The sequence below is a fragment of the Mesocricetus auratus genome, unplaced genomic scaffold (assembly GCF_017639785.1).
Source record: "Mesocricetus auratus isolate SY011 unplaced genomic scaffold, BCM_Maur_2.0 Super-Scaffold_100007, whole genome shotgun sequence".
Taxonomy (NCBI): domain Eukaryota; kingdom Metazoa; phylum Chordata; class Mammalia; order Rodentia; family Cricetidae; genus Mesocricetus; species Mesocricetus auratus.
In genome coordinates, this window is record NW_024429191.1 from 17,397,512 (window position 1) to 17,421,690 (window position 24,179).

The window sequence follows — 24,179 nt, forward strand, 5'->3', positions numbered from 1 at the left end:
ATGTTCAGAGGTGACAGAGGCATCATCTCTCACTACTTTTCACTCTTCTTGTTTGATGTGGAGCATTACAGGACTTCTCGAGAGTAAGGGATAGGGAAAGGCCAGCAGAACCTCTCTGGGTTCTGGCAACACTTTCTGCATCCCCACCAGTGGAAAACAATTCCTGATGGTTCAGATGTAAGGTCAGAAACTCAATGAAGTGGAAGTGTGGGGGAGGGACATTAGCCTAAAGCTTCAGCTAATTGACAGCCAATAGAAAAATGCAAGAGCTTATTCCTCTACCATACATTGGAAAATTCGTGTAAGAAACCATATATACATACTACTAACATATATACATACTACTAACACCAGTTTTTCCATGGGATGTGAAATTATGATCCATGTCATCTGATCAGCAAGACCACTGAAGAAATCAACATAACATAATTCCTACTATGGAGGACAGGTTTCTGGGCGACCTTGATTTCTCCTATTCGCAAGACTAGGATCCTCCAACCCCTGAATGCCAAGAGCAGTATATATAATAAACCACTATTATGCATACAAAAACATACAGACATACAGACACACACACACACACGCAGACACACACATACACACAGGAGAGGGGCTATGCTATCATTTAAAATAAATACATGTCATTTTAAAGAAACATGAAATACTTAGCTAATTTTTATAGTAAGAACCATTAGTTCTAATCAAATGCTAGATTCACCAAAATAACCAACAAGTGTCCCAAACAGGTACCTCTTATTAGGTGTCTCAGGAAGATAGCCCGTTGATATATTGAAATAAGAAATTACTTACCAAAGGTAACCTTCTGCTTGCTCTCAGACAGCACTGCTACCCCCTTCACAAAGCCAGAGGATGCCCATTAAAATGCCACATGGCCAGCACCTCAGTTGCTTTATAAAATTGTACTGTCGTGGTTTTGACCACAACTTATGGCACATTCTTTACTTGCTATGGTTCCTGTCTAAACTGAACCACTAAGAACTATATTCTAAAACCAATAAAAAATTCAATTACATTTTGGGATAAATTCCAGTGATATCTTTAATACTATGTTGCCCATTTAAGAAGTGTAGTAGAAATCTCTATGAAAGATGCTCCCAATTCAGATACTTTTCTGGCTGACATTACCAGCAGCCGAAAAAACCAGTGTGATGGATGGGAAAAGTTAAAAATATTTCACTCTGTGGTTCCAACATTTCAGAAGGGCAATTGCAGGGAACGAGATTTAAGCTTTAATTAGGAAACGTATATATCATCAGGTTGCTCCTTCCCTGTGATCAGGGAATTTTTTTTAATGTGCATGAGTTGAATTACAGAGATCAATAAAAAAACAAGTTTGACAACCCTAGGGCTCCAGAAGCTTTGAGGAATTCAGCGATTAAAAAGATTATCTCCATAAACCCAGCACCACACCAAATACTTACTCTATGGCTAGAGGTAAAAACTAGATGGGGGGGGAATCCTTACTTAAACAGTATTAATTGGGCATGTAACACCTTACACTAAAGAAAAAAGTGTACTTCATGAAAAGTTTGTTAATTATGCAGTCATTAGTTTGTTTTGAGCAGTAAATATTTTATACTTGAGATGATTAAACATTAGCCAAGAGGCATAGTACTTTAGGTGTAAAAGCGGGCCAGAAATGACGAAAAGGGTGAAGAGGACAAGTGGGAGAGAATATGATATCTCTTTGCTTGATGAACCATAGGAGAGGGTAGAGTATGGTGGTGGTAGAGGTGGTTGTGGTAATGGGATGTGTGTGTGTGTGTGTGTGTGTGTGTGTGTGTGTGTGTGTTCATTTAAACTTGAGAAACCATCACGACAAATAATTCCAGACTAAGTTGTGATTATGAAGCTCCCATCTCTGCTGAAGGTGTAAATGAACTGGCCTGGAAGGCAGGGGGAGGCCAATCCTCTCAGGTTTCCTGAGGGGGGGGCTCATTGTCTCACAAGAGCTTCCTAACCATGCATTTGGACAGCCAGGCTTCCAATCCATTTCCTCCTTTCATGCTCTTATGTGGCACGTGGAGCTCTAAGTGGGACAGCCTGCAGGTTCCATGCTAACAGCTTTGTTGTAGGGATCCCTAAAGCAGAGGCCTATAAATAGGACCAGCTACATTCACTCAAGTTGCACACATTGACCCAAATAAGAATGATGTGTATGATTTACAAATTTGTACAATACACTTCAAGCTGCTTGGACAGTGCCAGGGCCTGAGCTGCTCAGGGCTGCTTGAAAGTTACGTTAATGCTTCTATTTGCAGTCCTCCTACATGACAGTAACAATACTTGCAAAAGTCCAGACTAAGTACAACCAGAAGTAAATGCCTTTGGCTACCATGCAGATACAGAAATCAGGTGTCCCAATAAACATACCCTAAAACCACGTGTTAGAAAAAAAAACACCCATCCAATAGAAAAGAAAAAAATGGACAAATGAAATGAATAGCCCAAACAGAGCATTCATAACAAACTTCCAGTACACATTAGAGTTGACAGGTCCTCTCTAGCAATCAGGTAAACACCCATGATATTACTATTCCCCAGTAATCTGACTTCAAGAAAAGATTTCTCCTAAAAGAATAATGAACACATCCATGTATGGGCCTATATAGAAGTCTGGACATTGGAGGAGAGGGTAGAGGAACACAAACTGTAAACTATGGAAGGGTGTGTCGTGGGGAAGGAAACAGTGATGTTCTAGCTCATCTGAGAGTGTGTGGCTGCAGGAATGGGTCCTGGTGTGGGATTCCTGTGAAAATGATTTATTGGGAAGTGCCTCTGGGAAAACCATATAAGAAAGTAAGAGAATCAGAGAAGGGAGAGTGGTCCACAGAATTCACAGTGGGCAACTGAGATGCACTTAGTCAGATTGCATGTTGTTCCCTAAAGGTCCTTGCACATGTCAGTCCTCCATTGCAAGCTGCCTGAGAGATTGTAGAGCATGTTTCAGCAGCTGGACCATAGGGATCTTCAGGGGAAGCAGGTCCCAGCTGACAGGACTAAGCACACCAAAGACATGGAAATAAATGGTGGAAATATGTGTTTGCACCAGTGTTCAATAGTGTATTGTGCACTAATGGAAGTCTGAACCAGGAGATCATTGCCTGTCACTTGGACTGTGAAAACTAAGTGTTGGGGCAAGCACATTTGAATTATTGTTTGTATAAGACCTTCAACTTGGGAGTGGGCGTAAGTGGGGGAGTCTTCTTTATTTCTACAAGCCTGTACCAATTTATCAACTTATGTCCTTGCTATATTTACAAAGGTGTAACATATTTATATATGGCTGCATAGGGTGCTAGACAAGGAAGCAATAATGACACAGTGAACAGAGACACTAGGTTGCTTTGCTCTTTGTGCTACCTTTTTACTTTTGCAGACCTATGCATGCATGGCATTCATAAATTAAGGAATATAAAATACAGAAAAAATTAATTGGGCCTTACCAAAAATTAACTTCACAAGCTCTCGTTCTTATATTGGAAAGGCTTGAAGTAAAATGGTCCCCCGAGTTAACAGAGTTTTCCTTTTAAGCTGTGACCTGGAAAATGCTCATGGGATGAATTTCTCTATTTTTAAGCTAAAAACCAACAAGTATGCACACTGATCCTGGGCAATGTAGGAATAACACAGCAAGAGATGGAAACGTGTATGTTAAGCCATTGCAAAGATTACATGTAAAATGCAAACATCTCCATTTCTTATAAAACTGGAAGCCATCAATAGTGGTAGGATGAGTAGATGGATTAAAATGTGCCAAAGATAATTATGTACTACACAGGCATTAAATAATGGTTTTGAAAATTTTATTGAATTAAAATAGACGCAAGATATAATGTCAGGTTTCAAAATGAAATGTGTAGTCCTATATAAATACGTGGCTTTTATTGCACAAAGTTTAATACAGCATGTATATATTCCTGTGTATACATACACTAACATGTTCAGAAAATTCATTGATCTGGCAGAATGGATAAGTGGATATTATTAGTTGTTGAGGTTAGGTTATAGGCCTATGGTTTATTTCAACATACTTTTCTTTTTATTTTCTGCATTCTTTTACTAACTAACAATATTATCCTTTAGCATTTTTAGGAGGTAACCCCATATAATGACAAAGCAATATACCCTGGGGGACACTGGCTCTTTTTTTCTTAAAAAGTGTCACAGATTAATATTGGAAAACAATACTTAACTTTTCTCCTATTGAGCTGACTGAAATGAATTTCCTAAAAAGTATCTGTTGTTTCGTCACTATATTTTAGCAAAAATCACATGAAAAGGTGACAGAATGTCTAGGATTTGAGTGGACATTGTCAGGGTTTCTAAGTTGTTTCCACGAATATATTTGATGGGAGACCCAAAGCTGCAGACCCTTTGGGGGTGATAAGGCTAGTTAAAGATCAAAGATCTGTATTTGCATTCTCCAGGCTATGTCCCGTCACAATTATCTTAAAGACTCAGCAGCTAAAGTGAAAACAAGCTTTCACTGTCACTGATGACATCTATAGACATCAAAATAAGAAAGAATTATTTTATGAAAAAATAGACATCTCAGATACTGGAGTTATAATTTCAGGAGAGCACACATTATTTGTAGCAAGATTATCTCCTCTTCTCTACCACTGGAAATGGAGAGAGTAAAGTAAAAATAAAGAGTCTAAGGTGGTGATACAGTCTTTGCTTTGCCCATCATTATGGCTTGAACTTAGCTGAGCCTCTAAAGGCAGTTCTGATGGACAAACTAATGATATGCAAGAATTTGGTACCCAGGTGGTGGGACAGGCAAGCTGATCTCCTCTCCATTTCTGACACTGCCTATCCTTCAGAGGCTATTCTTAGCATCCCAGGAATCCCCTATACAGTGCAGGCAGGAAGAGTGAAAGACAGAGGAGAGGAAGGCCCTTGTAGATTTCCTTGGAAACAACGAGGTAGAGAAGGGACACAGATTTCTAAAAGATTACAAATTATTAAAAAGCCCTTCTTCAGCCTTTGGTTTTGTTAAAAAAAAAAAAGTCCCTTGATTTATTTCCTCTTAATGACTTGCTTTGCAGACATTTTTGTTGACCTTTGGAATTTATTTATTTATTCATTCATTCATTTATGTATTCAGTCATTCATTTATTTATGCTGACTCGGTATTCCAGAGATCTTACGGAAAGAGCTGCAAGGAAAAGTCAGTTCAAAGGTGAGCTCTAGGTAAGTGACACAGTTAGACTGAGTTCTTTTTATTTCGGCTTGAAGCACATCTGACAGGCTTTCTTCCCCAGTTTCTCCTGCATAAACTCCAGTGCACAACTAAGGAAACACTTCTCTTTGCCAATCAACCATGGTAAATTCTTCAAACCTGGCATACTACAATACTGAGAATGCACACACTGCAAACACAAAGGCCATTAAGAAAGTAAAACATTGTACTTTGTTTCATCACTAACAAACACACTCCTATCAAAATGATAAACCCCACACATAGTCACTTGGTAAGCACATTATCCATAATGATGTCTGAAAAGTAATCTAGATCTAGAAGTACTTTAAAGTTTATGGAAAGCATCTTTTGCTAGCTTTCTTTTTACCCCCCCCACCCATGTAAAATAAAAACAAGTTACTTAACATTGCCACAGATAAATGACCTTTCTGTCTATACTGTAAAATGTGGCTTTACTGAAGGATAATGAATGATTAGCTTAAAGCCAACATGGTAAGGTTTAAATTAAAATTAAACATTGCATTTATAAGAGATCAGGACTGAAAACTATACCTGTCTTTTGTCAAATAATGCAGTTCTGTATTTCTTCTTATGATACAGAAATAAGCACATTCTCCATCAGTAAAAATGGAAATCAAATGTTTTCTTGAGGAAAACTTGAGTGACAAAGCTTTAAATTATCTTCCAATACATCAAACTTGATCTATTGTGATGGAAAAGTGCAGTGCCGTGAATTACCCATTATGTTGGAAAATCCAGAAGTTGTTTTAATTGGTTTTGAATGAAGGCATTATTCTGCATTTCTAATCATGTTTCCAGCCCTAAGGCTAATATTAAAAATGAATTACAATTCCTGAGCAAAGGAACTGACTCAGAATCATGGTTGGGATTAACACTGTGTTCCAGATAATCTGCAAATGAGAGGACCCAAAAGTTGAGTGTATTTATAAGGAGGTAAAATGCTCATTAGACACACTCCATGTGAATAATGAACCATCTGATAGCGAACATGTGTGTGTGAAGCGTTTTGCATTCATCTGAACAAGGAGTTTTTCTCCCAAGATCATCAACATAAGTATTCAATAGTCACTCAATTTTACTGTTTCCAGAAATGAGACATATGCAGATTTATCATCTGTTTTTTCCCTGGAATTACACACACCTCTAAGCTGCTGTTACAATTTTAAGATATAAAATTTAAATCTCTGCTTTACCAATGGGTGGCATGTGGTGATTGTCAACGACACATACACTGAGAGTTGAAAGTAAAGCCTGATCTCCTGGTCACAATAAATTAAGCTAATGCTACAAGACAGAAGCTTGTCATTTGTGCTATGAAGTGGTTTCTACAAAAACTTCAAATATTAATGAGGAAATACAAACTGACCTATTCACTGACAATTAAGCAACTCTGACTGGAGTACCAGGAATCATTTGCATAATGGAAATGCCCTTCCCCCAGTTATTCAAATTATAGTTTGAAAGGGAAAGAACACTCAAGAAGAGGTTTTTATTGGTAGGAACGTTTTAATGAGGTGATGGGTATCTTAATAAGTGTTCTTGGGTGAAGACACCTGGATTATTAAGCAGCAATTCTGCTGTGTCCTATATTAATTCACGGCAAGATTTTATCATGTCTGTTTAATTTATTAGCGACTTGAAGGACTTGGTATCACTTGCATGGTTTAAAGTAAACCAATTTAAACAAAAGATGAAATAAATGGTACGGTTTGAAGATTGGAGTTTTTCAGGTATTTTTCTTTTAGCTTAACAATAATTCAGCAGGAGTACAAATCAGAAAAATCTTCATGAAATTAACTTCAAAGCAGATTTCAAATGAGTCCTAGAGGGTTTATTGTGGGGAAGGGGGCCACCAAACAAAAGGAATTTTAAACATATCCATTGTACTAAACTATATTTTATGTACAGGGATATTAAATGGGTGAGACAAAACATTTCTGTTTACCTCTAGGTAAACATGAAAGCCAGTCCTCCTTGAAATAATAAGACATTTTTATTGCTGATAACTAAGAAATTTTGAATGCTTTAAACATATCTTGCTCCAGAATGACTGAATGTAGTAATGTCTGTATATATATTCAGGATAAAATTTTGAGCACAGTGCTAATTTTCTACCTCAAAATAAAAAATAAACATTTCATTTAACACCACATGATTTGTTTTCTTTAGATAAGTGTAAGTTTTATAGATTATTTTTTGTCCAAGTTTCTTCCCTTCCTCAGACCCAAACTTCATTCTTTATGGGGTTAAACTAAGTGTTCTCCTAAGTGATTTAGATTTCTGAAATGGCTATGTTTCTCCAGTGATACTTTTCTAAAAAATACCATTTTTACTAGTTCTTCTTCGCATGAACTAGAGACTGTCCAAAAATATCCCTTGTCATTTTACTGTTACAAGAAGGGTAGAATGTTATTGTGAATAATAGAATCAATTTAGTATAAGTGCAAAAAGAATTTTATATGATATGAATTAAATCAGCTCAACCAAGTAACTCTTTCTGTAAGTGACTCCCTGAATACATAAAGGCAGGAGCCGGAAAAAGCAACATAAAACCAGCATTTGGAGACTCTGAAGAGATCTGTCTATATAAAATAAAGGGCAATTGACATCCAGCTATCCACAAGCTTGTCCTATGTGCTTTCCGTATGAAACAGTATTCATCACTGATGTGATGATATTATTTCTTTGATCCAATGGAGTGTTCTCATGCTAACACAGAAAGTGAAAGCAGTATCCACAATGTATTGTGACAGGAAGCATTCTGCAGCTAGCCTCAAAAAAGCCTAAAATTTGATTATTTCTCCTGGTCAAAGATTATACAAAAGTAAAGAACTGTTAACTGAGTCTGTCCTGGATAATAGTTTTTACACACAATGGGGTCTAGTGGCAGAAGCTCATAGCAGCCATCAAAGCTCCTTCAGGACCATAGGTCATGTCCCTCCTGGTACACAAGCCAAGATCAGTGTCCATAAAAGTGAGGATAAGAACATGATATATGAATGCCTTGAGAGTCTTTTTTTTTCTTTTTCATCAGAGCTAAGAAGATGAGAGTAACTTTCAGCATTAAGACATAATTCTTTCCCTTTATCCAACAACAGTAATTTTAATCAAGGCTAACACACAAAGACAGGGAAGTCAAATTCTTTCAGTTGAAAACTTAACAGTTATAACATTAAGACTTGAGGGTCTCTCATCAAATTAGGGCTGTTTAGAAATATGCTATTTCTAGATTGGTGGAGAGTTTGGAGACAGGTTTTATAATACCTTATATTTCAATGTCTAAACTTCTACAAAACAAAAAAATTCAGTCTATCTGTCAATAATTAATTAGCTCACAAATAAGGCAACCTACTGACTAAAAGAACATACTATTAAGTACCAGAAAAAAATAAAAATTATGGGAGACTGTTTAAAATACATATCTGCTCCCAAACAAAACAAAACAAAAACAAAAATCACAGTACTTGCTTTTCTTCAAGAGTCTCATGATCAGAGAAATTTTATCTGAATGAATTCCAAAATTGTTTCAAACCATCTAATTAAATTTTGGAGGCAAATATTTGTCACTAGTAGACTAGTAAATCAAAAATAGCAATTTCTACCGGACAATTGGAGATTTCACTATTTGTTTTATTCTTCAAATTAAGCTCTGTATTAGCTACTGGGATAAGATTGTATGAGAAAGCATTGCTTTAGAGTTTTCAGAAACGTTCACTTCTCTGTATTGCTTGGTTCCTCACTAAAACTTCAAATCAGAACAATTTTGATATTCTCCAAAAGCAATACTCTATTGAGATCCAAACATCTATTATTTTCTTCACACAGAATATTTCACCGATTACAGTCTTGTCAAGTTTTTCTTTCAGCAACAAACACACAGGAAAATGTCAAAATTATAGAAGGGTATTGCATTGCAAGGGTCTAGCCACAGATTTCTCTTAAAAACAACCTCAATTTTAAATTCTAATGTGTGGTTTATAACATAAAGCTTCTGGCAAATAATATGACTGAGAGAGCAAATAAAATTAGAATTTCTGAGCATTAATTATGTGAGAGGGAGAATCCTAACAAAAAATATAATATATATATATATACATATATATATATATTTGGCAAAATAGTTTCTCTGGTAACCTGCCTAATTTATATATCATCTTCACCCAAATGGTGTATCCTCCTTGTTACCATGTTCTGAATGGATTAATCCAAACCAGCTGCACCTTCTAGAGACCAGGTCTTGTTAAAATGTAACTAAAATGTCCTAACTGTGAAATCATGCATGTGCATCTGCAGACTCTAACACCAGTGTGATAGCCTGTTTTACTAAAACTTTTCTCTGTCCCATTGTGAGGGTAGTGAGGAGGCATCACTCTCCTCACTACCATCCCACACTTTCTTAATTTAAGCCTACACTGTAAGTGACAATAGTGCTCCATCTTCTACCCCCTTCCCTGATCTTTCTTTTCTTCTTCCAAGTCAGTTAAGAATTTTGTCCCCATTGTAAATAGGCTTTGTATACACCTCACCCTTAAACTCCACACTCACAACTGGACTTCCCACCCTTATGTTTCACCCTTGTTTTACCCTGCCAAAGTCTGTCTGTCATCTACCCCAAGTACCTTACAACTTCTTGTATTGCTTCTATTCCTTCCTGCTTCCTCCCCCTGAAAGTGATGACTTCCCAATCCTATGTCAGTATTCTAGCTTTCAAAACTTACATCAAGATGCTCACCCCCTATTTGCATATGTACAATGAATGGTCTTGCACTTCCAACTCTCTGCCTCTACCACTCATCTTTTATAATTCTGCCCACAGACTACGCAACTACAATGGATATTCTCCATGTGTAGGTGTGTTCTGACCTTGCTCTCACACAGCTATTCCTTCTCTGTAAGTAGAATCCTTATTTGTTCAATACTCATGCTACAAACATAGAGGTCATGCTTGCTTTCTACCCAGTACATCCAATATATCATCAAGAACTGTGGATTTTATCTTTAAAATGTCTTCCACGGGACTGGTGAGGTAACTCAGTGGGTAAAGATACTTTCTAACAAGGCTGATTGCCCAGGTTTGATCACTGAACTACATGGTGGAAGAAGAGAAGTAACTCCTAAAAGCTATTCTCTGACTCCAGATGAGCACCGTGGTATGCATGCACACATATACATACATATATATGCACACATAAACAAAGCAAATATGATATAATAAAATAAATATAATGAAATACTAGACTTAAAAAAAGCAGGCAGTGGTAGCACATGCTTTTAATCCCAGCACTCAGGAGGCAGAGGCAGGTGGATCTCTGTGAGTTTAAGGCCAGACTGGTCTACAAAGCACAGTCTGGCTGTTACACAGAGAAACTCTGTCTCAGAAAAATAAATAATATATATATATATATATATATATATATATCAAGGTTGATAACCCTTTCCCCTTTCAACCTCATCATCTCTCCTCTAGAAATCCATGAGTCCTTTAACCTTATATTATTATCCATTCTCCATGCAATATGCATTTTTAATGTAAGTTATGGAAAACTCCAAACACACACACCACACCCAGGGGGTGGGGGGTCTTCAATATGGTGCATATACTGAAGTGTACATATTAGCAAAATGATGACATTATGAACATTCAGTACCTCATTAAGCACTTTCAACATTGTCAGACCTGTCTTCTCTATAACCTCACATCCTTCATTTCCATTTTACTTTGAAATGAAGTAGCAAACTAAAGAGTTATTTTATTTGCAAAGCTTTGATGATATGGATTCCTAAAATAAAAAGCTGATTCCACTTTTTTAACAGATCAACAATGCTACATTCAAAACATCAGCTCCTTAATGTAATATAAATCTGTGTTCATATTTCCTTTTCTAATTTTCTTATTTGCTTCTAATAAATAAATCAATGTACATTAAGACCTACACATGTATGGTAGATATCCAGCTCTGAGGCCTATCTTTTATTTTCAATTTTGTTGAACCTTTCAACTTCGTTGGACTTTCAACTTTATTGAAAAACCATATACTTTGTCTTGTAGATCTTGGGAAAAAAACAGCTTTATGTTAGTTATGCCCCACTGTACCATATCAACAAAGCTCTTGTTACAGCAATTTCATACACATTGATTATAGAAGGTAGAAGTTTGATAGATGTCCTATTGAAGTTGGGTTCATAGAACTATAATTTAGACTTAAAGGAAGGTGATTAGCTTTTTAAAATATTGATAGAGTATTAGCCAAAAATCTTTCAGGAATTCTTCTGTGCTGAAAGTACATTTTAAAATTTTCATCTCATGGGCAAGAGGTCATCATGACCCTATAGACATCTTATTGCCCTTTTTGAACCCCTCTCAATGTTTGCAAATGAATCAATGATTAATTAGATAATTTGATTCTGGCACTCTTAGCCACTGACATTGTTCCCTTCCTCTCCTTTTTCTTTTACTTATGGGCTGAGGACTTCCTAAACCACATACTTCCAACCAAGGTGATCTACCACAAACCCAAAAGCAATACCAAGATTGTGGCTGACAGCAGGTAGAATCATCGAGAATGATAAATGGAGATATTTTTACTTTCACAGACTAATTAACTTTACTGTTTTTTCTCATTTGCAAATAAGTAGTATATAAACTCCTTAATTTTGTATCTATTATCTCATTTGAATCTATTTTTATATTTTAGTTAAAATAATGATCACCATTCATTCGTTATTACCAGCATGTGGTACATATAAAATTTTTGGAGTGTGTTTCTGTGGGACTCATGGAACAGTGGCCAGTAGAATACTTCATTGACATATTCCTGGAACCCATTCTTACTTGATATACAGATGAATAATATGAATTATTTGCCTTTAGTTAAATCTCTTGTAAAGTATAGGGTTAACAAAATGACTTATTTGCACTCTGCAATTGGCTAGACAAGTGTCTCCCAAACACACAATAGGTGAAGAACTGTTTCCTCAGACCCTGTTGGAAAGTTCCAGAATGACTATGACTTCCTTCTCCTCTTATCTTTTGATTCTAGCTATGAGACAAGAGCTCCCTTAGGACTGTACTTCTATGATGTGCCAGCACATCTCTAGAGGCATTAGGGTGACTAATCAAGGAATGAAGCATCCTGAGTGATGAGTAAAAACAAACTTCTTGTGTTTTTGAGTGGACTGTCTCATGTGCATGTTGCCATAACAGAAAGCCAGTACAGACCCCCAGCTAAGAAGTACAGGAGAATACTTATAAAATTCTTAGAATGTTTATGCAACATGCATCGCTGGTTCTTGTTGTTACCTGTACATATGCATACTAAAGGAGTTTATTTATCTTTGCTTCTCAGTGCTAAGTTTTCATTTTTTCTAATCATGGGCATACTAGGATCTAGTGTCTCATGCTTGCTTTTGGATAAACTAAAAGTGAAGCTGATTTTTCTAGGAAAGAAGCAGCCTGAATATGGGAGCTAGAGATTGGCACAAATGATATATGAATAAAGACTAAAAATGTATAGCTTGACAATTCAGATTGAGTGACAAATAATTTACAAGTAACTGACATATATATTTTTTCAAAAGGATGGAGGCAGCTAGCTCATCCACATATCAAAGAAAGCTCAAATCACAATCAAAGTCATTTTCTTGGAATATGTTTCCCTCCCAACTTAGAGGGTCACATCTATTCTATGATAAAAACCAACTTCAGGAATATTGTCATTTCATTCAAGTACACTGTCTTCCTTTGTCTCATATACTCATTCCTACATCACAATTTAACATCCAAAAGCAGGCCAAACAGAATAACATACATGAACCCAGAATGTGGAATATGAGGTTTGTCACAATGCCTTCTAAACATTACAACCCATACTTTTGGTCAATGATAGTGAAGTTTATCTGTTTAAGGCCCAAACAATAGTTTATTGTGTTAACTCATAGACATCCCTGATGAACTAGTAAAGTAAAAGTTGGATGAACATGATTGTAACTTAATCATACTTTATTTGTCGATAAAGACTATTCAGTTCAACACAACTGTCAAGTATAATGAAATATTCTTTTGATTATTTTCAACTTTTTTCTAAAAAAATTCTTGATTGATAATTATATAAAATAGGTAACAGATCAGTTTCTGCCTGCAGAGTAGCCTTTTATGATAAACTAAAACATAAAGTGTGGTGTTTACTCTAACAGTAAACTAATTGCATTAACTATGCTTCTAACTTCTAAGATATGATTCTCTTTGAAACTACAAAGTAGGAAAAAGAATGGAATGCTCAAAAGCCAATCTAAAGCCTATTCTTCTGAGCATATCATCTTCAGCTCAAAGGGAAGTTATTTCCTTTTAGTGAAATAGTGGGTACAATTATAATATTCCAGTATATATCATGCAATCAAGGAAATTGAGTTACTACTAAGAAGGACTCTTTTTTTTTGGTTTTACGAGACAGGGTTTCTCTGTATTGTTTTGGAGGCCATCGGTCCAGCCTGGCCTCGAACTCACAGAGATTCACCTGCCTCCTGAGTGCTGGGATTAAAGGCATGCACCATCATCGCCCGGCCAGGAGGACTGTTTTACCTGTGCTTGGGACTCTTTTCTACCTGCTGGGTTGCCACATCCAGCCATGATATGAGGGTTTGTGCCCAGTCTTACTGCATCATGTTAGGCCATGTTAGGTAGATATCCCTGGGAGGACAGTTTTTTTTTTGGTGGGGAGGACACTGATCTGGGGGATATTGGAAGTAGGAGAGGGTCACGAAGAAGCAGAGAGAGGGAAACTTTACTCAGAATGTAATGTATGAAATAAAAACAAAAGTTAAAAAAGAAAGAAAAGTGAAACCATTGACAAACACAGATACATACACACAGACACACACAGACACACACACACATTTTCCATGTCCTCAAAGGAAAAGAACATCATACTAATTCACTAAACATAAGTTTATCTAACACATACTGTCCCTGTGCAAGACAAAGGAAATGAACCACTGACAGCTGAAGGAGAAACATCTGTCTTTTTTTGTGGATTCAAAAGTAAGTGTCTGAAACAGTTAAATAAGTTATTTTTTTTAAAGCAGCATTATTTTGGTAAGCCCCAGAAGAAATGCAAGCAGCTTCACTGCAGGATCAATAGGACCACTGGTTTCAAGATTCAAAGTTCGTCAAAGGCATTGTTACAAATTGACAGTCTATAAGTACTTGACTGGATACGAGACACAGTGAAAGACACGCAGACCTTAGAGTGGAGAGTCTCATCTCAAATAGTCCCACGCTAGCCAGACAAGCACAGTGGCTCAAGAAGGCGAGCCAGCTCATCCACAAGTCAATTGTGAATTACTTTCTCTAAATTGGCTCCACAGCTGTGGTTTCCAATGCCTGGAGTACCCTCTAAATGTGTGTGTGTGTGTGTGTGTGTGTGTGTGTGTGTCTGTGTCTGTGTCTGTGTGTGTGTGTGTGTGTGTGTGTGTGTGTGTGTGTGTGTGTGTGTGTGTGTGTGTACGGGGGGAATAAGGGCCTGCTTTCCCCACACACCTTTTGGCTATCTGCCATACCAAATTATGGAGACATGCAGATCTAAAAGGACCACTTCTGGAACTCTATCAGAAAAATGTCATGTCAAGAGTTTGGCATAGGAGCTGCTGACAGGCACTCAGACACATCTTATTCCAGGCATGACCTACACAGGAGGTTTATGAAACAACTCAGTCCTGAGATAGGCTAAAGTTCTCAATACCCTCTCCTGCAACAGAAGGAATCAGAATAATGATGCCCTGATTTTATTTATTTTCAAAAGGAAACAGGGATCTTGTTTTTAAGAAAACAGAGGAAACTGAGGAGTAGCCTACAGTACTAGCCCCTTCCTTAAGATCTTAAGGAAATCCACAATCTAGCAATAGGAACAAGTTACAAAAACTGTACTTCAGTATCTCTCCAACAGCAGATAGTCTCCTTTTATCTAATCAACTGAATGTAACTGCAGAGTTAGATGTGGAAGCCAATGATAAAGGCAGATGGAAGCTGATATTTCAGGGTGCAGCAGCAACCCAAGCTCCTAGTGACATGCTACGTACATGCGATATATGTCTCTCCCTCTCTCTCTCTCTCTCTCTCTCTCTCTCTCTCTCTCTCACACACACACACATACACACACACATGTGGACATGAAGAGGAGACAGGCAAGTAAACAGAGGGCAGAGATGGCTTCTTTGACACGCAAGTGTAACACAGAAACAGAGCCACAGGAAAAATGCAGAGGACACACCATCATCACAGAGAATGCTAAGGATGCTTCCATTCTTAGAAGCTTGCTCCTTGGGTTTGGATCATTGGACAATTCCTTCACTCATGGTTTACACAGATATCCTTCAGAAATCTGTCAATCTTTTTTTAAGCAGGTTAAACGTTATGCTATCATCATTGGCATAAGCTTACGGCCCTGTACCTGTACTCACAACTTCCCTGACTTGTGGCAAGTTCTCCAGCTTGGCATTTACAACCATGGCTAAATCCTAAGGAGGGTTTAATAAAAAGATTAATTTACTCCTCCTTTCTCCTCTCTCTCTCTCTCTCTCTCTCTCTCTCTCTCTCTCTCTCTCTCTCTCTCTCTCTCTCTCTCTCTCTCTCTCTCTCTCTGGTTTCCTCCATGAGTCATGGTTGGCCATCTACAAGAACAAAATATCTAACTGAATAAATGTGTCTTCCAACTGCAGCATCTGTCTCCCTGGCAGGCTCTGCTGACAGTTGGGGCCTGGCTCAGGAGCTGTTCCTTCAAGAAGCTCTGTGGGGCTGAGCTATTAGAGGGCTCTCTCTTCCCAGGTGCTGTTTCCTACTGGTTCCTCCCAATTGGAAAGAGGGATTTGTATATATTTATCCTTCTGAGAATCTGCTATTGTGTAAATAGCTCCAGTTGAGGCCCCCGTGGGAAGCCACACAGGACAAGGGAGCTCTTGCATTTCTCTTCTTGCAGAGCCTCCATCAAATAGCTTAGCAATTCCCAAGGGTCTGCTTCTGGGTATTATTATGTAAGCAGTTTCTCCTTCAGAAAGAGAAAGAGATGTATGGAGACACTGAAATAAAAATGCCCACAGCTCTCTAACGGAATTTCAAAATAGCAACTTTCTTAAATACCAAGGAAAATACCTGGTTCTTCTCCAAATCCCAAGATATCCTGTGGTAGACAGTGAACGAGATGTTGGAGTGGGGGAGGGGAAGGAGGCAAAGGGGACTATGAATGGCATTGGAGGAGACATAAACTACACCACGTCATGCAGTAAGCTACAGCTGAGGAAGTTCTTTGACTTTGGAAATTCAGTGAAAAATATTTAGATAAAGACATTCTGCATTTTGTTTGGAGAGTGTTGTAGGTGGGGGCATGATTGCAGAGCCAAGGTATTCTAGGCATGGCACATCTGTCTTGTTCTAACTGGGTGCCTAAAATACTTCTGTCAGGCTCTCCCTCTACTTCAAAATTTCTTCTCAAAATTTTTCTTTTTCCTTTTCAAACAATGGCTCTAGCCTTAAAACCCCTGGAGGTTCTGGATTCTTACAAAAATTAGAGCCTGTCTTTCCTCTGCTGCTGTCAAGTTTCCTCATAGCACACAAGAGAGTAGGGAGCAGTCATGGAGGCCAGCTGTCTGTGGCTTGAGGTGTTTTTGAGTTCCCTGGAATCACGTGGCCCACCTTCTGACTTGAAGATAAAAAGTGTTTGGGATCAATTAACAATAACGTTCTCGTAGAAAGAAAAAGTCGTTGAAACTTAAGACTTAAGCATCTAAGAGAATCCAGTAGCTCCTTGCATTTAACATTTTCTAAGAATAAACACAGAGGAAAAGATTAGACCTTCAAAGATCTCACTTAGTAAGTCAGACAACCACAAAAAACTACACAGTGAAAGGATTAATCTCAAACAAAACTGGGAAAAGAGGATTTTTCATGAAACTGCTCCTCTGGCTAGATCGATTTTGTTTACAATAAGGAGTAGAATTTGAACTCATCACATATTCCTTTTTAGGTTTTCCTTGTGAATTAAGGTTGTTAAAGTAACGCTGCAATTATCTTTTTTCTCTGGCATGATCTATTTATACTATGAAATTCCCTTTTATATTTTTTAAGTTATATTAATTCAATATTCTCCTTAATGGCAAAAAAGTGGAATATGAAACAAATATTTATCTCACCATTTCTTCTCAAGAATTCTCTGATGTCACTTTAATATTACATATATTACATAATATACATGATACCACATATTGTTTTAAAGACTTAAAGTTTTTTTAGTTTTAAAGGTCATATTTAGAATGAATCCAACTATGAATATGAATGAGTTGGAGGCTACGCCTAAAGCTGGTGCCTTTTCAAGTAAAAAAAAGACTTACTAATAGTTCCATTTGTTTTCCATTAAAACTCTCCTCATTGTACTTACAACAGTCCGCATGGCAGTATCTGAGCCTGCTTGGACAAAGCATTTGCTTTGTGTGTATCAGATGCAAAATTTACTTAAATTCCACATAATTACAAGTGCATCTGCTAGGCTTTGTCACTGGTCTATACGAACATTTCCACAGTGTATACAAAGAGCAATTACCCAACAACTAAAGAAAAAGAAACAGTGATTTCTGCAAATTATAGCCAGCTCCTTTATCAAGGAATAAGTTTGTGCTAAAAGAATACAACCCCAAAACACTTAAAAAAATAAAAAAAGCTTTCACTCACACCACATACATTATCTACAAGAGAACAAAAAAGGAGCCTTTTCAGCCGTTAAATTACTAGGTATGAAACAAGGATAACTGCAATCTCGAATAAAATCATCTCACAAAGCATTAAAGTTCCCCTGAAAAGGGGTGGATGGGGTCACAAAATATCTCAACAACACAAACGTTCTATTTAAATCATTTTTACGCAGTGGTAAATGGTCTCATTCTCTGTTCGCAACAAAGTGTTACAAAAATAGTCACTTACCCTATTCCTCATTAATTTTGAGTTCTCTAATTTGAAATATAAGATCACAGACTCAAGAACATCAAAACAGAGAATATCTGAAAATAAAATTTGAAAGTATTGGCTTTATACATTAAGTTCTCGATTCAAGGTCTGACTATGGAGCTCCAATGGACCACTTGGTCAACAGCTCTTTCTCTCTTTCCTTCTCCCACCTTTTTTCCCCTTTGCTTTCCATTAACTTCATGCACAATCCCATTTCAACTGTCACACTCTACACATCCAGCCTTCTGTCAAAACCCAATCCAATTTTCAGACTTTTACACCTCATGCCAGCTAAACAACATCAACGGCACTCCTGTGCAAGGGCCTCATAGAGTAGATCTCTTCTTTTCTTTAAAGATACTTGCAAATCTCTCCACACTGGTCAAAATAGTAGCATAGGGATAATTTCAGAGAGAGAGAGACAGAGAGAGAGAGAGAGAGAGAGAGAGAGAGAGAGAGAGAGAGAGAGAGCTATGTAACAGGAACAAATTTTTGTGACTTTTCACTTATATGGAATCCATCAGTTTTGTGGTCACTTATTTCCTTTTCCACCTTCATTTAAATATATTCATTATCATTCTGTAAAATGTATTATGTTACTGGTCAAAGCTATTCGTCAGTAAAAAGCCATCTCCATATTCCCCAAACTGGAAAATCATCATTATCATTAATATTTCATAGAACTGCATTAAATGAGACAATATTCAATATTTAACTATCTAATCCTACAGTAATTTATATTAGAAAATACCAACCATGTGAGAATTCAGTCAGTCAGATTATTTTATTGGATGAACCTTTGTCATTATTAATAACACTTCAGTGTCTCATATTTTTTTCAGCACAGAGTGTAACATCCAAGGACTGAAAGTGATTTTGTTTCTAATTAATTCTCAAAATCCTTGGGAGACAGTGATGGAAGGATAAATATATTAATTCAGAATTGAAGAATTAAAGGCTGAGCCTTCAGATGCAAAAGTTCTGTCTGTGATATGGATTACTTGTGTGGGTCCTGTACCTCACTGGGTTTACTAATAATTTAGTAAGAGGCAGAATGCTTAAACCTCAGACAATCTAACCATACAAGTAAATGAAATGCATTTGTATGTTACAATTGTTCTTATTTCAAACTGACAAGTCGATATATAGTTTTATGATAGTTCATGCAGAAATAATGTTGCTGATTGATTTCCTGAACATTGTTAGGCTACCCAGCTGATTCCTCTGTCCTCTATACAAATTCCTTCTACCTTCTGTCTAGATCCTTTTGAACTTTGATATTCACAACTGGACAAAGATTGGTCCATTGTAGGCAATTTATACTTAACTTTGGGACAAGAAGAGTTCAAATGGATAACATAAATAGGATTCTTGGTGATGAGAAATGAATTGTCTAAGTTACATACTGTAGTTTGCTGTGTGTTTATAAAAATCAAAAGCATTGTGCTTAATACTTTTATAACCAGTAATAGCCTCTGACTTGTTTTAGGGGAAAAAAGAAAGATCTCTATCTATGTTGCTATTGACTTTTCAATTGCATACTCTGAGGTACTTGCTATATTTCACCTAAGATCCTATAGTTCAATATAAAGAATAACAAAAGATATTGAAGGGTTTTTGTTTACATGTTTTATTGACTCCCCTCTTTCAGTTTGAAGAAATTCTGCTTATCTCCTATAGACTACCTGCTGTAGTCTCACAGTACAGAACACAAAGCGTCAGCCTCAATAGCTTAGAGTTTTGGTAAGAGGGGTGAGAGCAATACAGAAATACAGGCCAATATCAATCAGATGGGGTATATCAGCCTACAACTTAGAATAGGAAACCAGAAAGCCTCACAATCAAGGGCAGAGTGATTTTCCATTTGCAAATGATTGGTGCAAGCAGACACATTTCTAGTAATGACAGCAATGGAGGTGCAAGGGCAGTAACTAGTGCCAGAGACACAAAGGCCTCCAGCTGAGCAACGAACCCAGTGACAGAAGCAGAGAGTTTGCCTTCCCATCTTTCTCAAAGTTCCTGAGATGTTCAACAGCCTTATCACTTTTCACTAAACCAAGATTACTCTCTTTTACCTCACAATGAGAACACGACCTGATTCTGAATACAAAACATTTCATCTTGCTTCAGTTAATTATATAACAAAGTAGGGAAATAAAGATGGGTTGTAATATTGTGAACAGAAAAAAATCTCTTATCAAAAAGACTTGCATCCAGAAGGACCCCCGCAGTCACTTATAGCCTACCTCTTAAGTCCTTAGACATTCTCATAATCAGCCAAGAAGGAATGAGCTGAGTGGCAAAGTTTAAAGAAAGAATGTATCACCAATGTCTCTACATATGTTTTTTTCACCTATTACTTCTCCAATTCAAACAGACAAGGAACAGACAATGGCAAAGCAATTCAGATGTTTTGGCTACTATTTGCTTGAGATGAAATATGATCATCTTGAAAGTCATAATCAAAATGAGCATTAATCAAGAAGCTGACAAGAGATATTGAAAGTCAGAACAGACTGCGCAAAGTCCAGGAAGCTATTACCTGAGGCTTTGGAAAGGGTCAGTGCCTCCGTGCATTCTTCCTTTACTTTACTTTCCAAGCTATTCACCTAATGCTCTTCAAAAACATTACCCTTCCCGCAAATGACTGATAAGAGATAAATTTTCAAGCATGAGCATGTGAAAGTAAACCCCAGAACTTGCATATTAACCCTGCAATTTCATGTTCTGTGACGAAAGGGATCTTTAGAGACAAGTTTTCACCCCCCGGGAAGTGAGGAATAAGTTAGCATTTTCTCCTCTTTCCAGTTTCTGGGATTTTTTAAAACTACCTTCTTGATCTCTCTTTTTTTAAAAAAATGAAATTATGTATCACTTATAAACTATGTGATTGAATAGCTTGGCCAATGAGGTGACTTAGCCACTTTTTCACTGATTCAAGGCACACAGGCAATAGGCACAGACCCTGCAAAGCTCCGGAGCTGAGATGTCTTCTTCCTATTCAGAAACCCAGAAGTTAAGAAGGACCTGACCTCTGACACCAGAACATACAGTCTAACACTCATCTCTCTGGCTTCACCCTTTAGGTAAGTATGTCTCTTACTAGATAGGCGAATGTTTTCAAATGAAAAAAAGGAAAGGAAAGAAAGCCGACCCACTAGCTTCCTGACCTTGCCTAAAGCTATGTTTTTCATAGAATAAATACATTTGAAGTTTGCAAGGAAATTCTTCAAGGTGTGCTATACACATGTGTTAAGATAATTAGGTAAATAAATAAAATGGAAGGAAAGGGGTGTGCATAGTGGCAAAAACTTCTGAATATCCCCAGTTAAGATCTTATTTTAAACATATATTCATAAAAGGTATTTTTACCTAGACACTATAAGCTTCTAGTGAACAAGCCAGTAATCCTCATACACATGCCCTAAACTGTGTATGATTCTGTGTACACCCCATGGGGGCTTAATAAACACTTATGAATTGACTGACAAGAGAAAAACCAAGAAATGACAACCTTCAGGGTAGCCATAACACAATTTTAACTTGAAAATTGCCCAGAAATAGACTTCACAATCTATGGGAACATACACAAATCATATAAAAAAGAAGTGGTGCCCCTCATATACCTAGACTGGCCTTAGGGAATAGCTTAGTGAAAAATCGCTGCTATGTGAAGGAGAGTTCAGCCTCTGTATCTATTTACTGTTTGGCTTCTGCAGCGAATCCAGCTACAAGCAATGTTTATTCTGAAATAAAAGGCATTGTAATATCATGTTTAACATTAAGATTAGAAGAAATACAAAGTTGTGCTCAATCTTTAACGTTTTTCTGTAAGTCCACGAGCATCACCCACCCTTCCTTTCAATTCTCAAGATCCATGCTGCCACATTAATGTCTCTAGATAAAAAAAAAGTAAAGAAACATCGTAATCTCTGATGGTGAAATAGCTCTTTAGTGGAAGCTTTCCCAAACAAATGGAAATTAGTAGTGAATCACAGATTTAACCAGCATTTTCACAAAACGACGCATTCATAGCGCTGTGTTCCTGAAAACACACCTCATTCCCGAGTCCTACAAGAAAGCTTTCAAATGTCTCAAGTTTGGAAGGGCTGCTTTCTTCCCTGAAGTTCATATTCACTTTCCTACCCTGGGTGGTCAGACTGGGTCAGACATAAAGAATTGCCAGTTCTTTTGAGTGACGAGTGATCTCAATGACACTTCTCCTATCAATTTGGTTTTGCCACATTTCTGTGAGTCAGTGGCCAGTTAAGTCACTCACTACTTTGAAGAGCAATTTCTACCTTAGTAGATTTCCAAAAATATGATGCAAGTGGGTTGGTGGGATAAGAGAGAAACTACACCCAAGATACATTCTGTTAGACTAATAGGGTAAAACAAGAGATATAATCAGGATTAGTCGCAGAGGGATTTTAAAGTGAAAATTCAAAGAGGAATAATAAAAGCCTGCCTACATACACATCTAAACCATCAGAGGTCAAATACAACAACCTCTTTTAAGTATAGCAATGCTGTCTTAGCATTGGCTTATTTGAGCTGTTCACAAGCTCAGTAAAACTCGGCACACACTGTCTTATTCCCTGTCTTCTAGTACGATCTTATTCCTTCTGGCTATCCCATACTGGAACTGAAGACCAAATGCAGTGCCTTGTACTTGCTAGACTAATGCTATACCATTGAGCTTACATTATTGTTTTTACCTATTCAGCCCCATATATTACTAATACTCTTCCCTTTCTCCCCCAACTCACAGCTCTCCCTTGGATGGACACTGTCACCTGCTTGATGAGAAAAATCAATCTGTTTTCCAATCTACACTTTGAACATCTAAATCTCTGTGTTTCCAAGAGCATAAAGCATGTTAGACTTTTTAAGGGTACTGATTGTGTAGGAAAGTATAGCTTCCAGATTTCCTGTGTCAGCCCAGACACACCTTCATTTTCCAATGATATCCTTCAGATTTTGGATTCACACCATAGCCTAGGAGAAAGGACAAGTTGACTTGGCCTTCTCCTCTTTATTTTCTTGGCTGCCTCATGTAGCTTTGAGATTGATGATTGATCGTTTTTCCACACTCACCCACAGCCTTTTCTGTAGCCACATGCAAATTTGCCAATGGGTAATTAAGCAGCAGACACATCCAATAAATATAATAAATAAATTTGATTTTCCCCCTCTTAGTAATTGGTTTCATCTGACTGAGTCTGATGGTGTGTAGGAATATATAAACAGGATTATGAAAGAGAAAAATTAGTTGCTGGGTCATAGGAATTGTACAGCCTTAAGTACTGTGAAATGTCTCTGTAATGTCTATGTTATTCATAGGGTTAAAATAAAGAAAAGCAGGTTATTCTTTCTCAAGATGTTTCAGTGAAGTTAAAAATAAAACGGAGTCAAGACTATCACTGTAAGAAAAGGTTAACCAGCTACAGAACTTACTTTCCTTTCTTAAGTACCCTCTTCCCTCTAACTCACGCTGTTCTTTCCCTGGACCACCACTAAACTGGGACCACAGTCCCAGACCTTGACTGAGGTCTCCAACTTCTCACATCAGACAGGGTTACATGAATAGAAATGACTTGGTTATACTAGAAGAAAGAGAGTGCAAAGATATTTGTGTAAAATTACTGCCTGAGCAAGTGCTAAAATGAAATGAAATTAAATCACTTTTCCAAAACTCCCTACACACAAAGAAAAAAACATTATCTTTCATTGTAAAGAGAGCACCCACTTCTATTTCCATTTGATTTCTGGGATATCATTTTGACATCAGATTGCTCTTGCCTCCAGAGGTACAGTACCTTGTCTCTGGAATCACGATATTGATTATTGAAGGAATAAGCTAAGGTAAAGCCTAAAAATGTACTCTAGTATAGTTTTCATTTTTCTGTATTTCTTCTACATAATCTCTACTGAAATACA

General features: G+C 37.2%; 1 protein-coding gene and 1 long non-coding RNA gene across 8 annotated transcripts in view; one reads left to right on the top strand and one right to left on the bottom strand.

The window, feature by feature from the left end:
• The window catches only part of Tenm2 (teneurin transmembrane protein 2), a 1,211,860-nt gene that overhangs the window by 1,182,107 nt on the left and 5,574 nt on the right, over positions 1-24,179 (bottom strand). The gene's annotated exons all lie outside the window — the stretch shown is intronic.
• On the top strand, positions 5,135-24,076 carry LOC121141293. The gene is made up of 4 exons (XR_005878168.1): positions 5,135-5,220; positions 20,617-20,798; positions 21,181-21,325; positions 23,011-24,076. It is a non-coding gene; the product is annotated as an uncharacterized LOC121141293 (long non-coding RNA).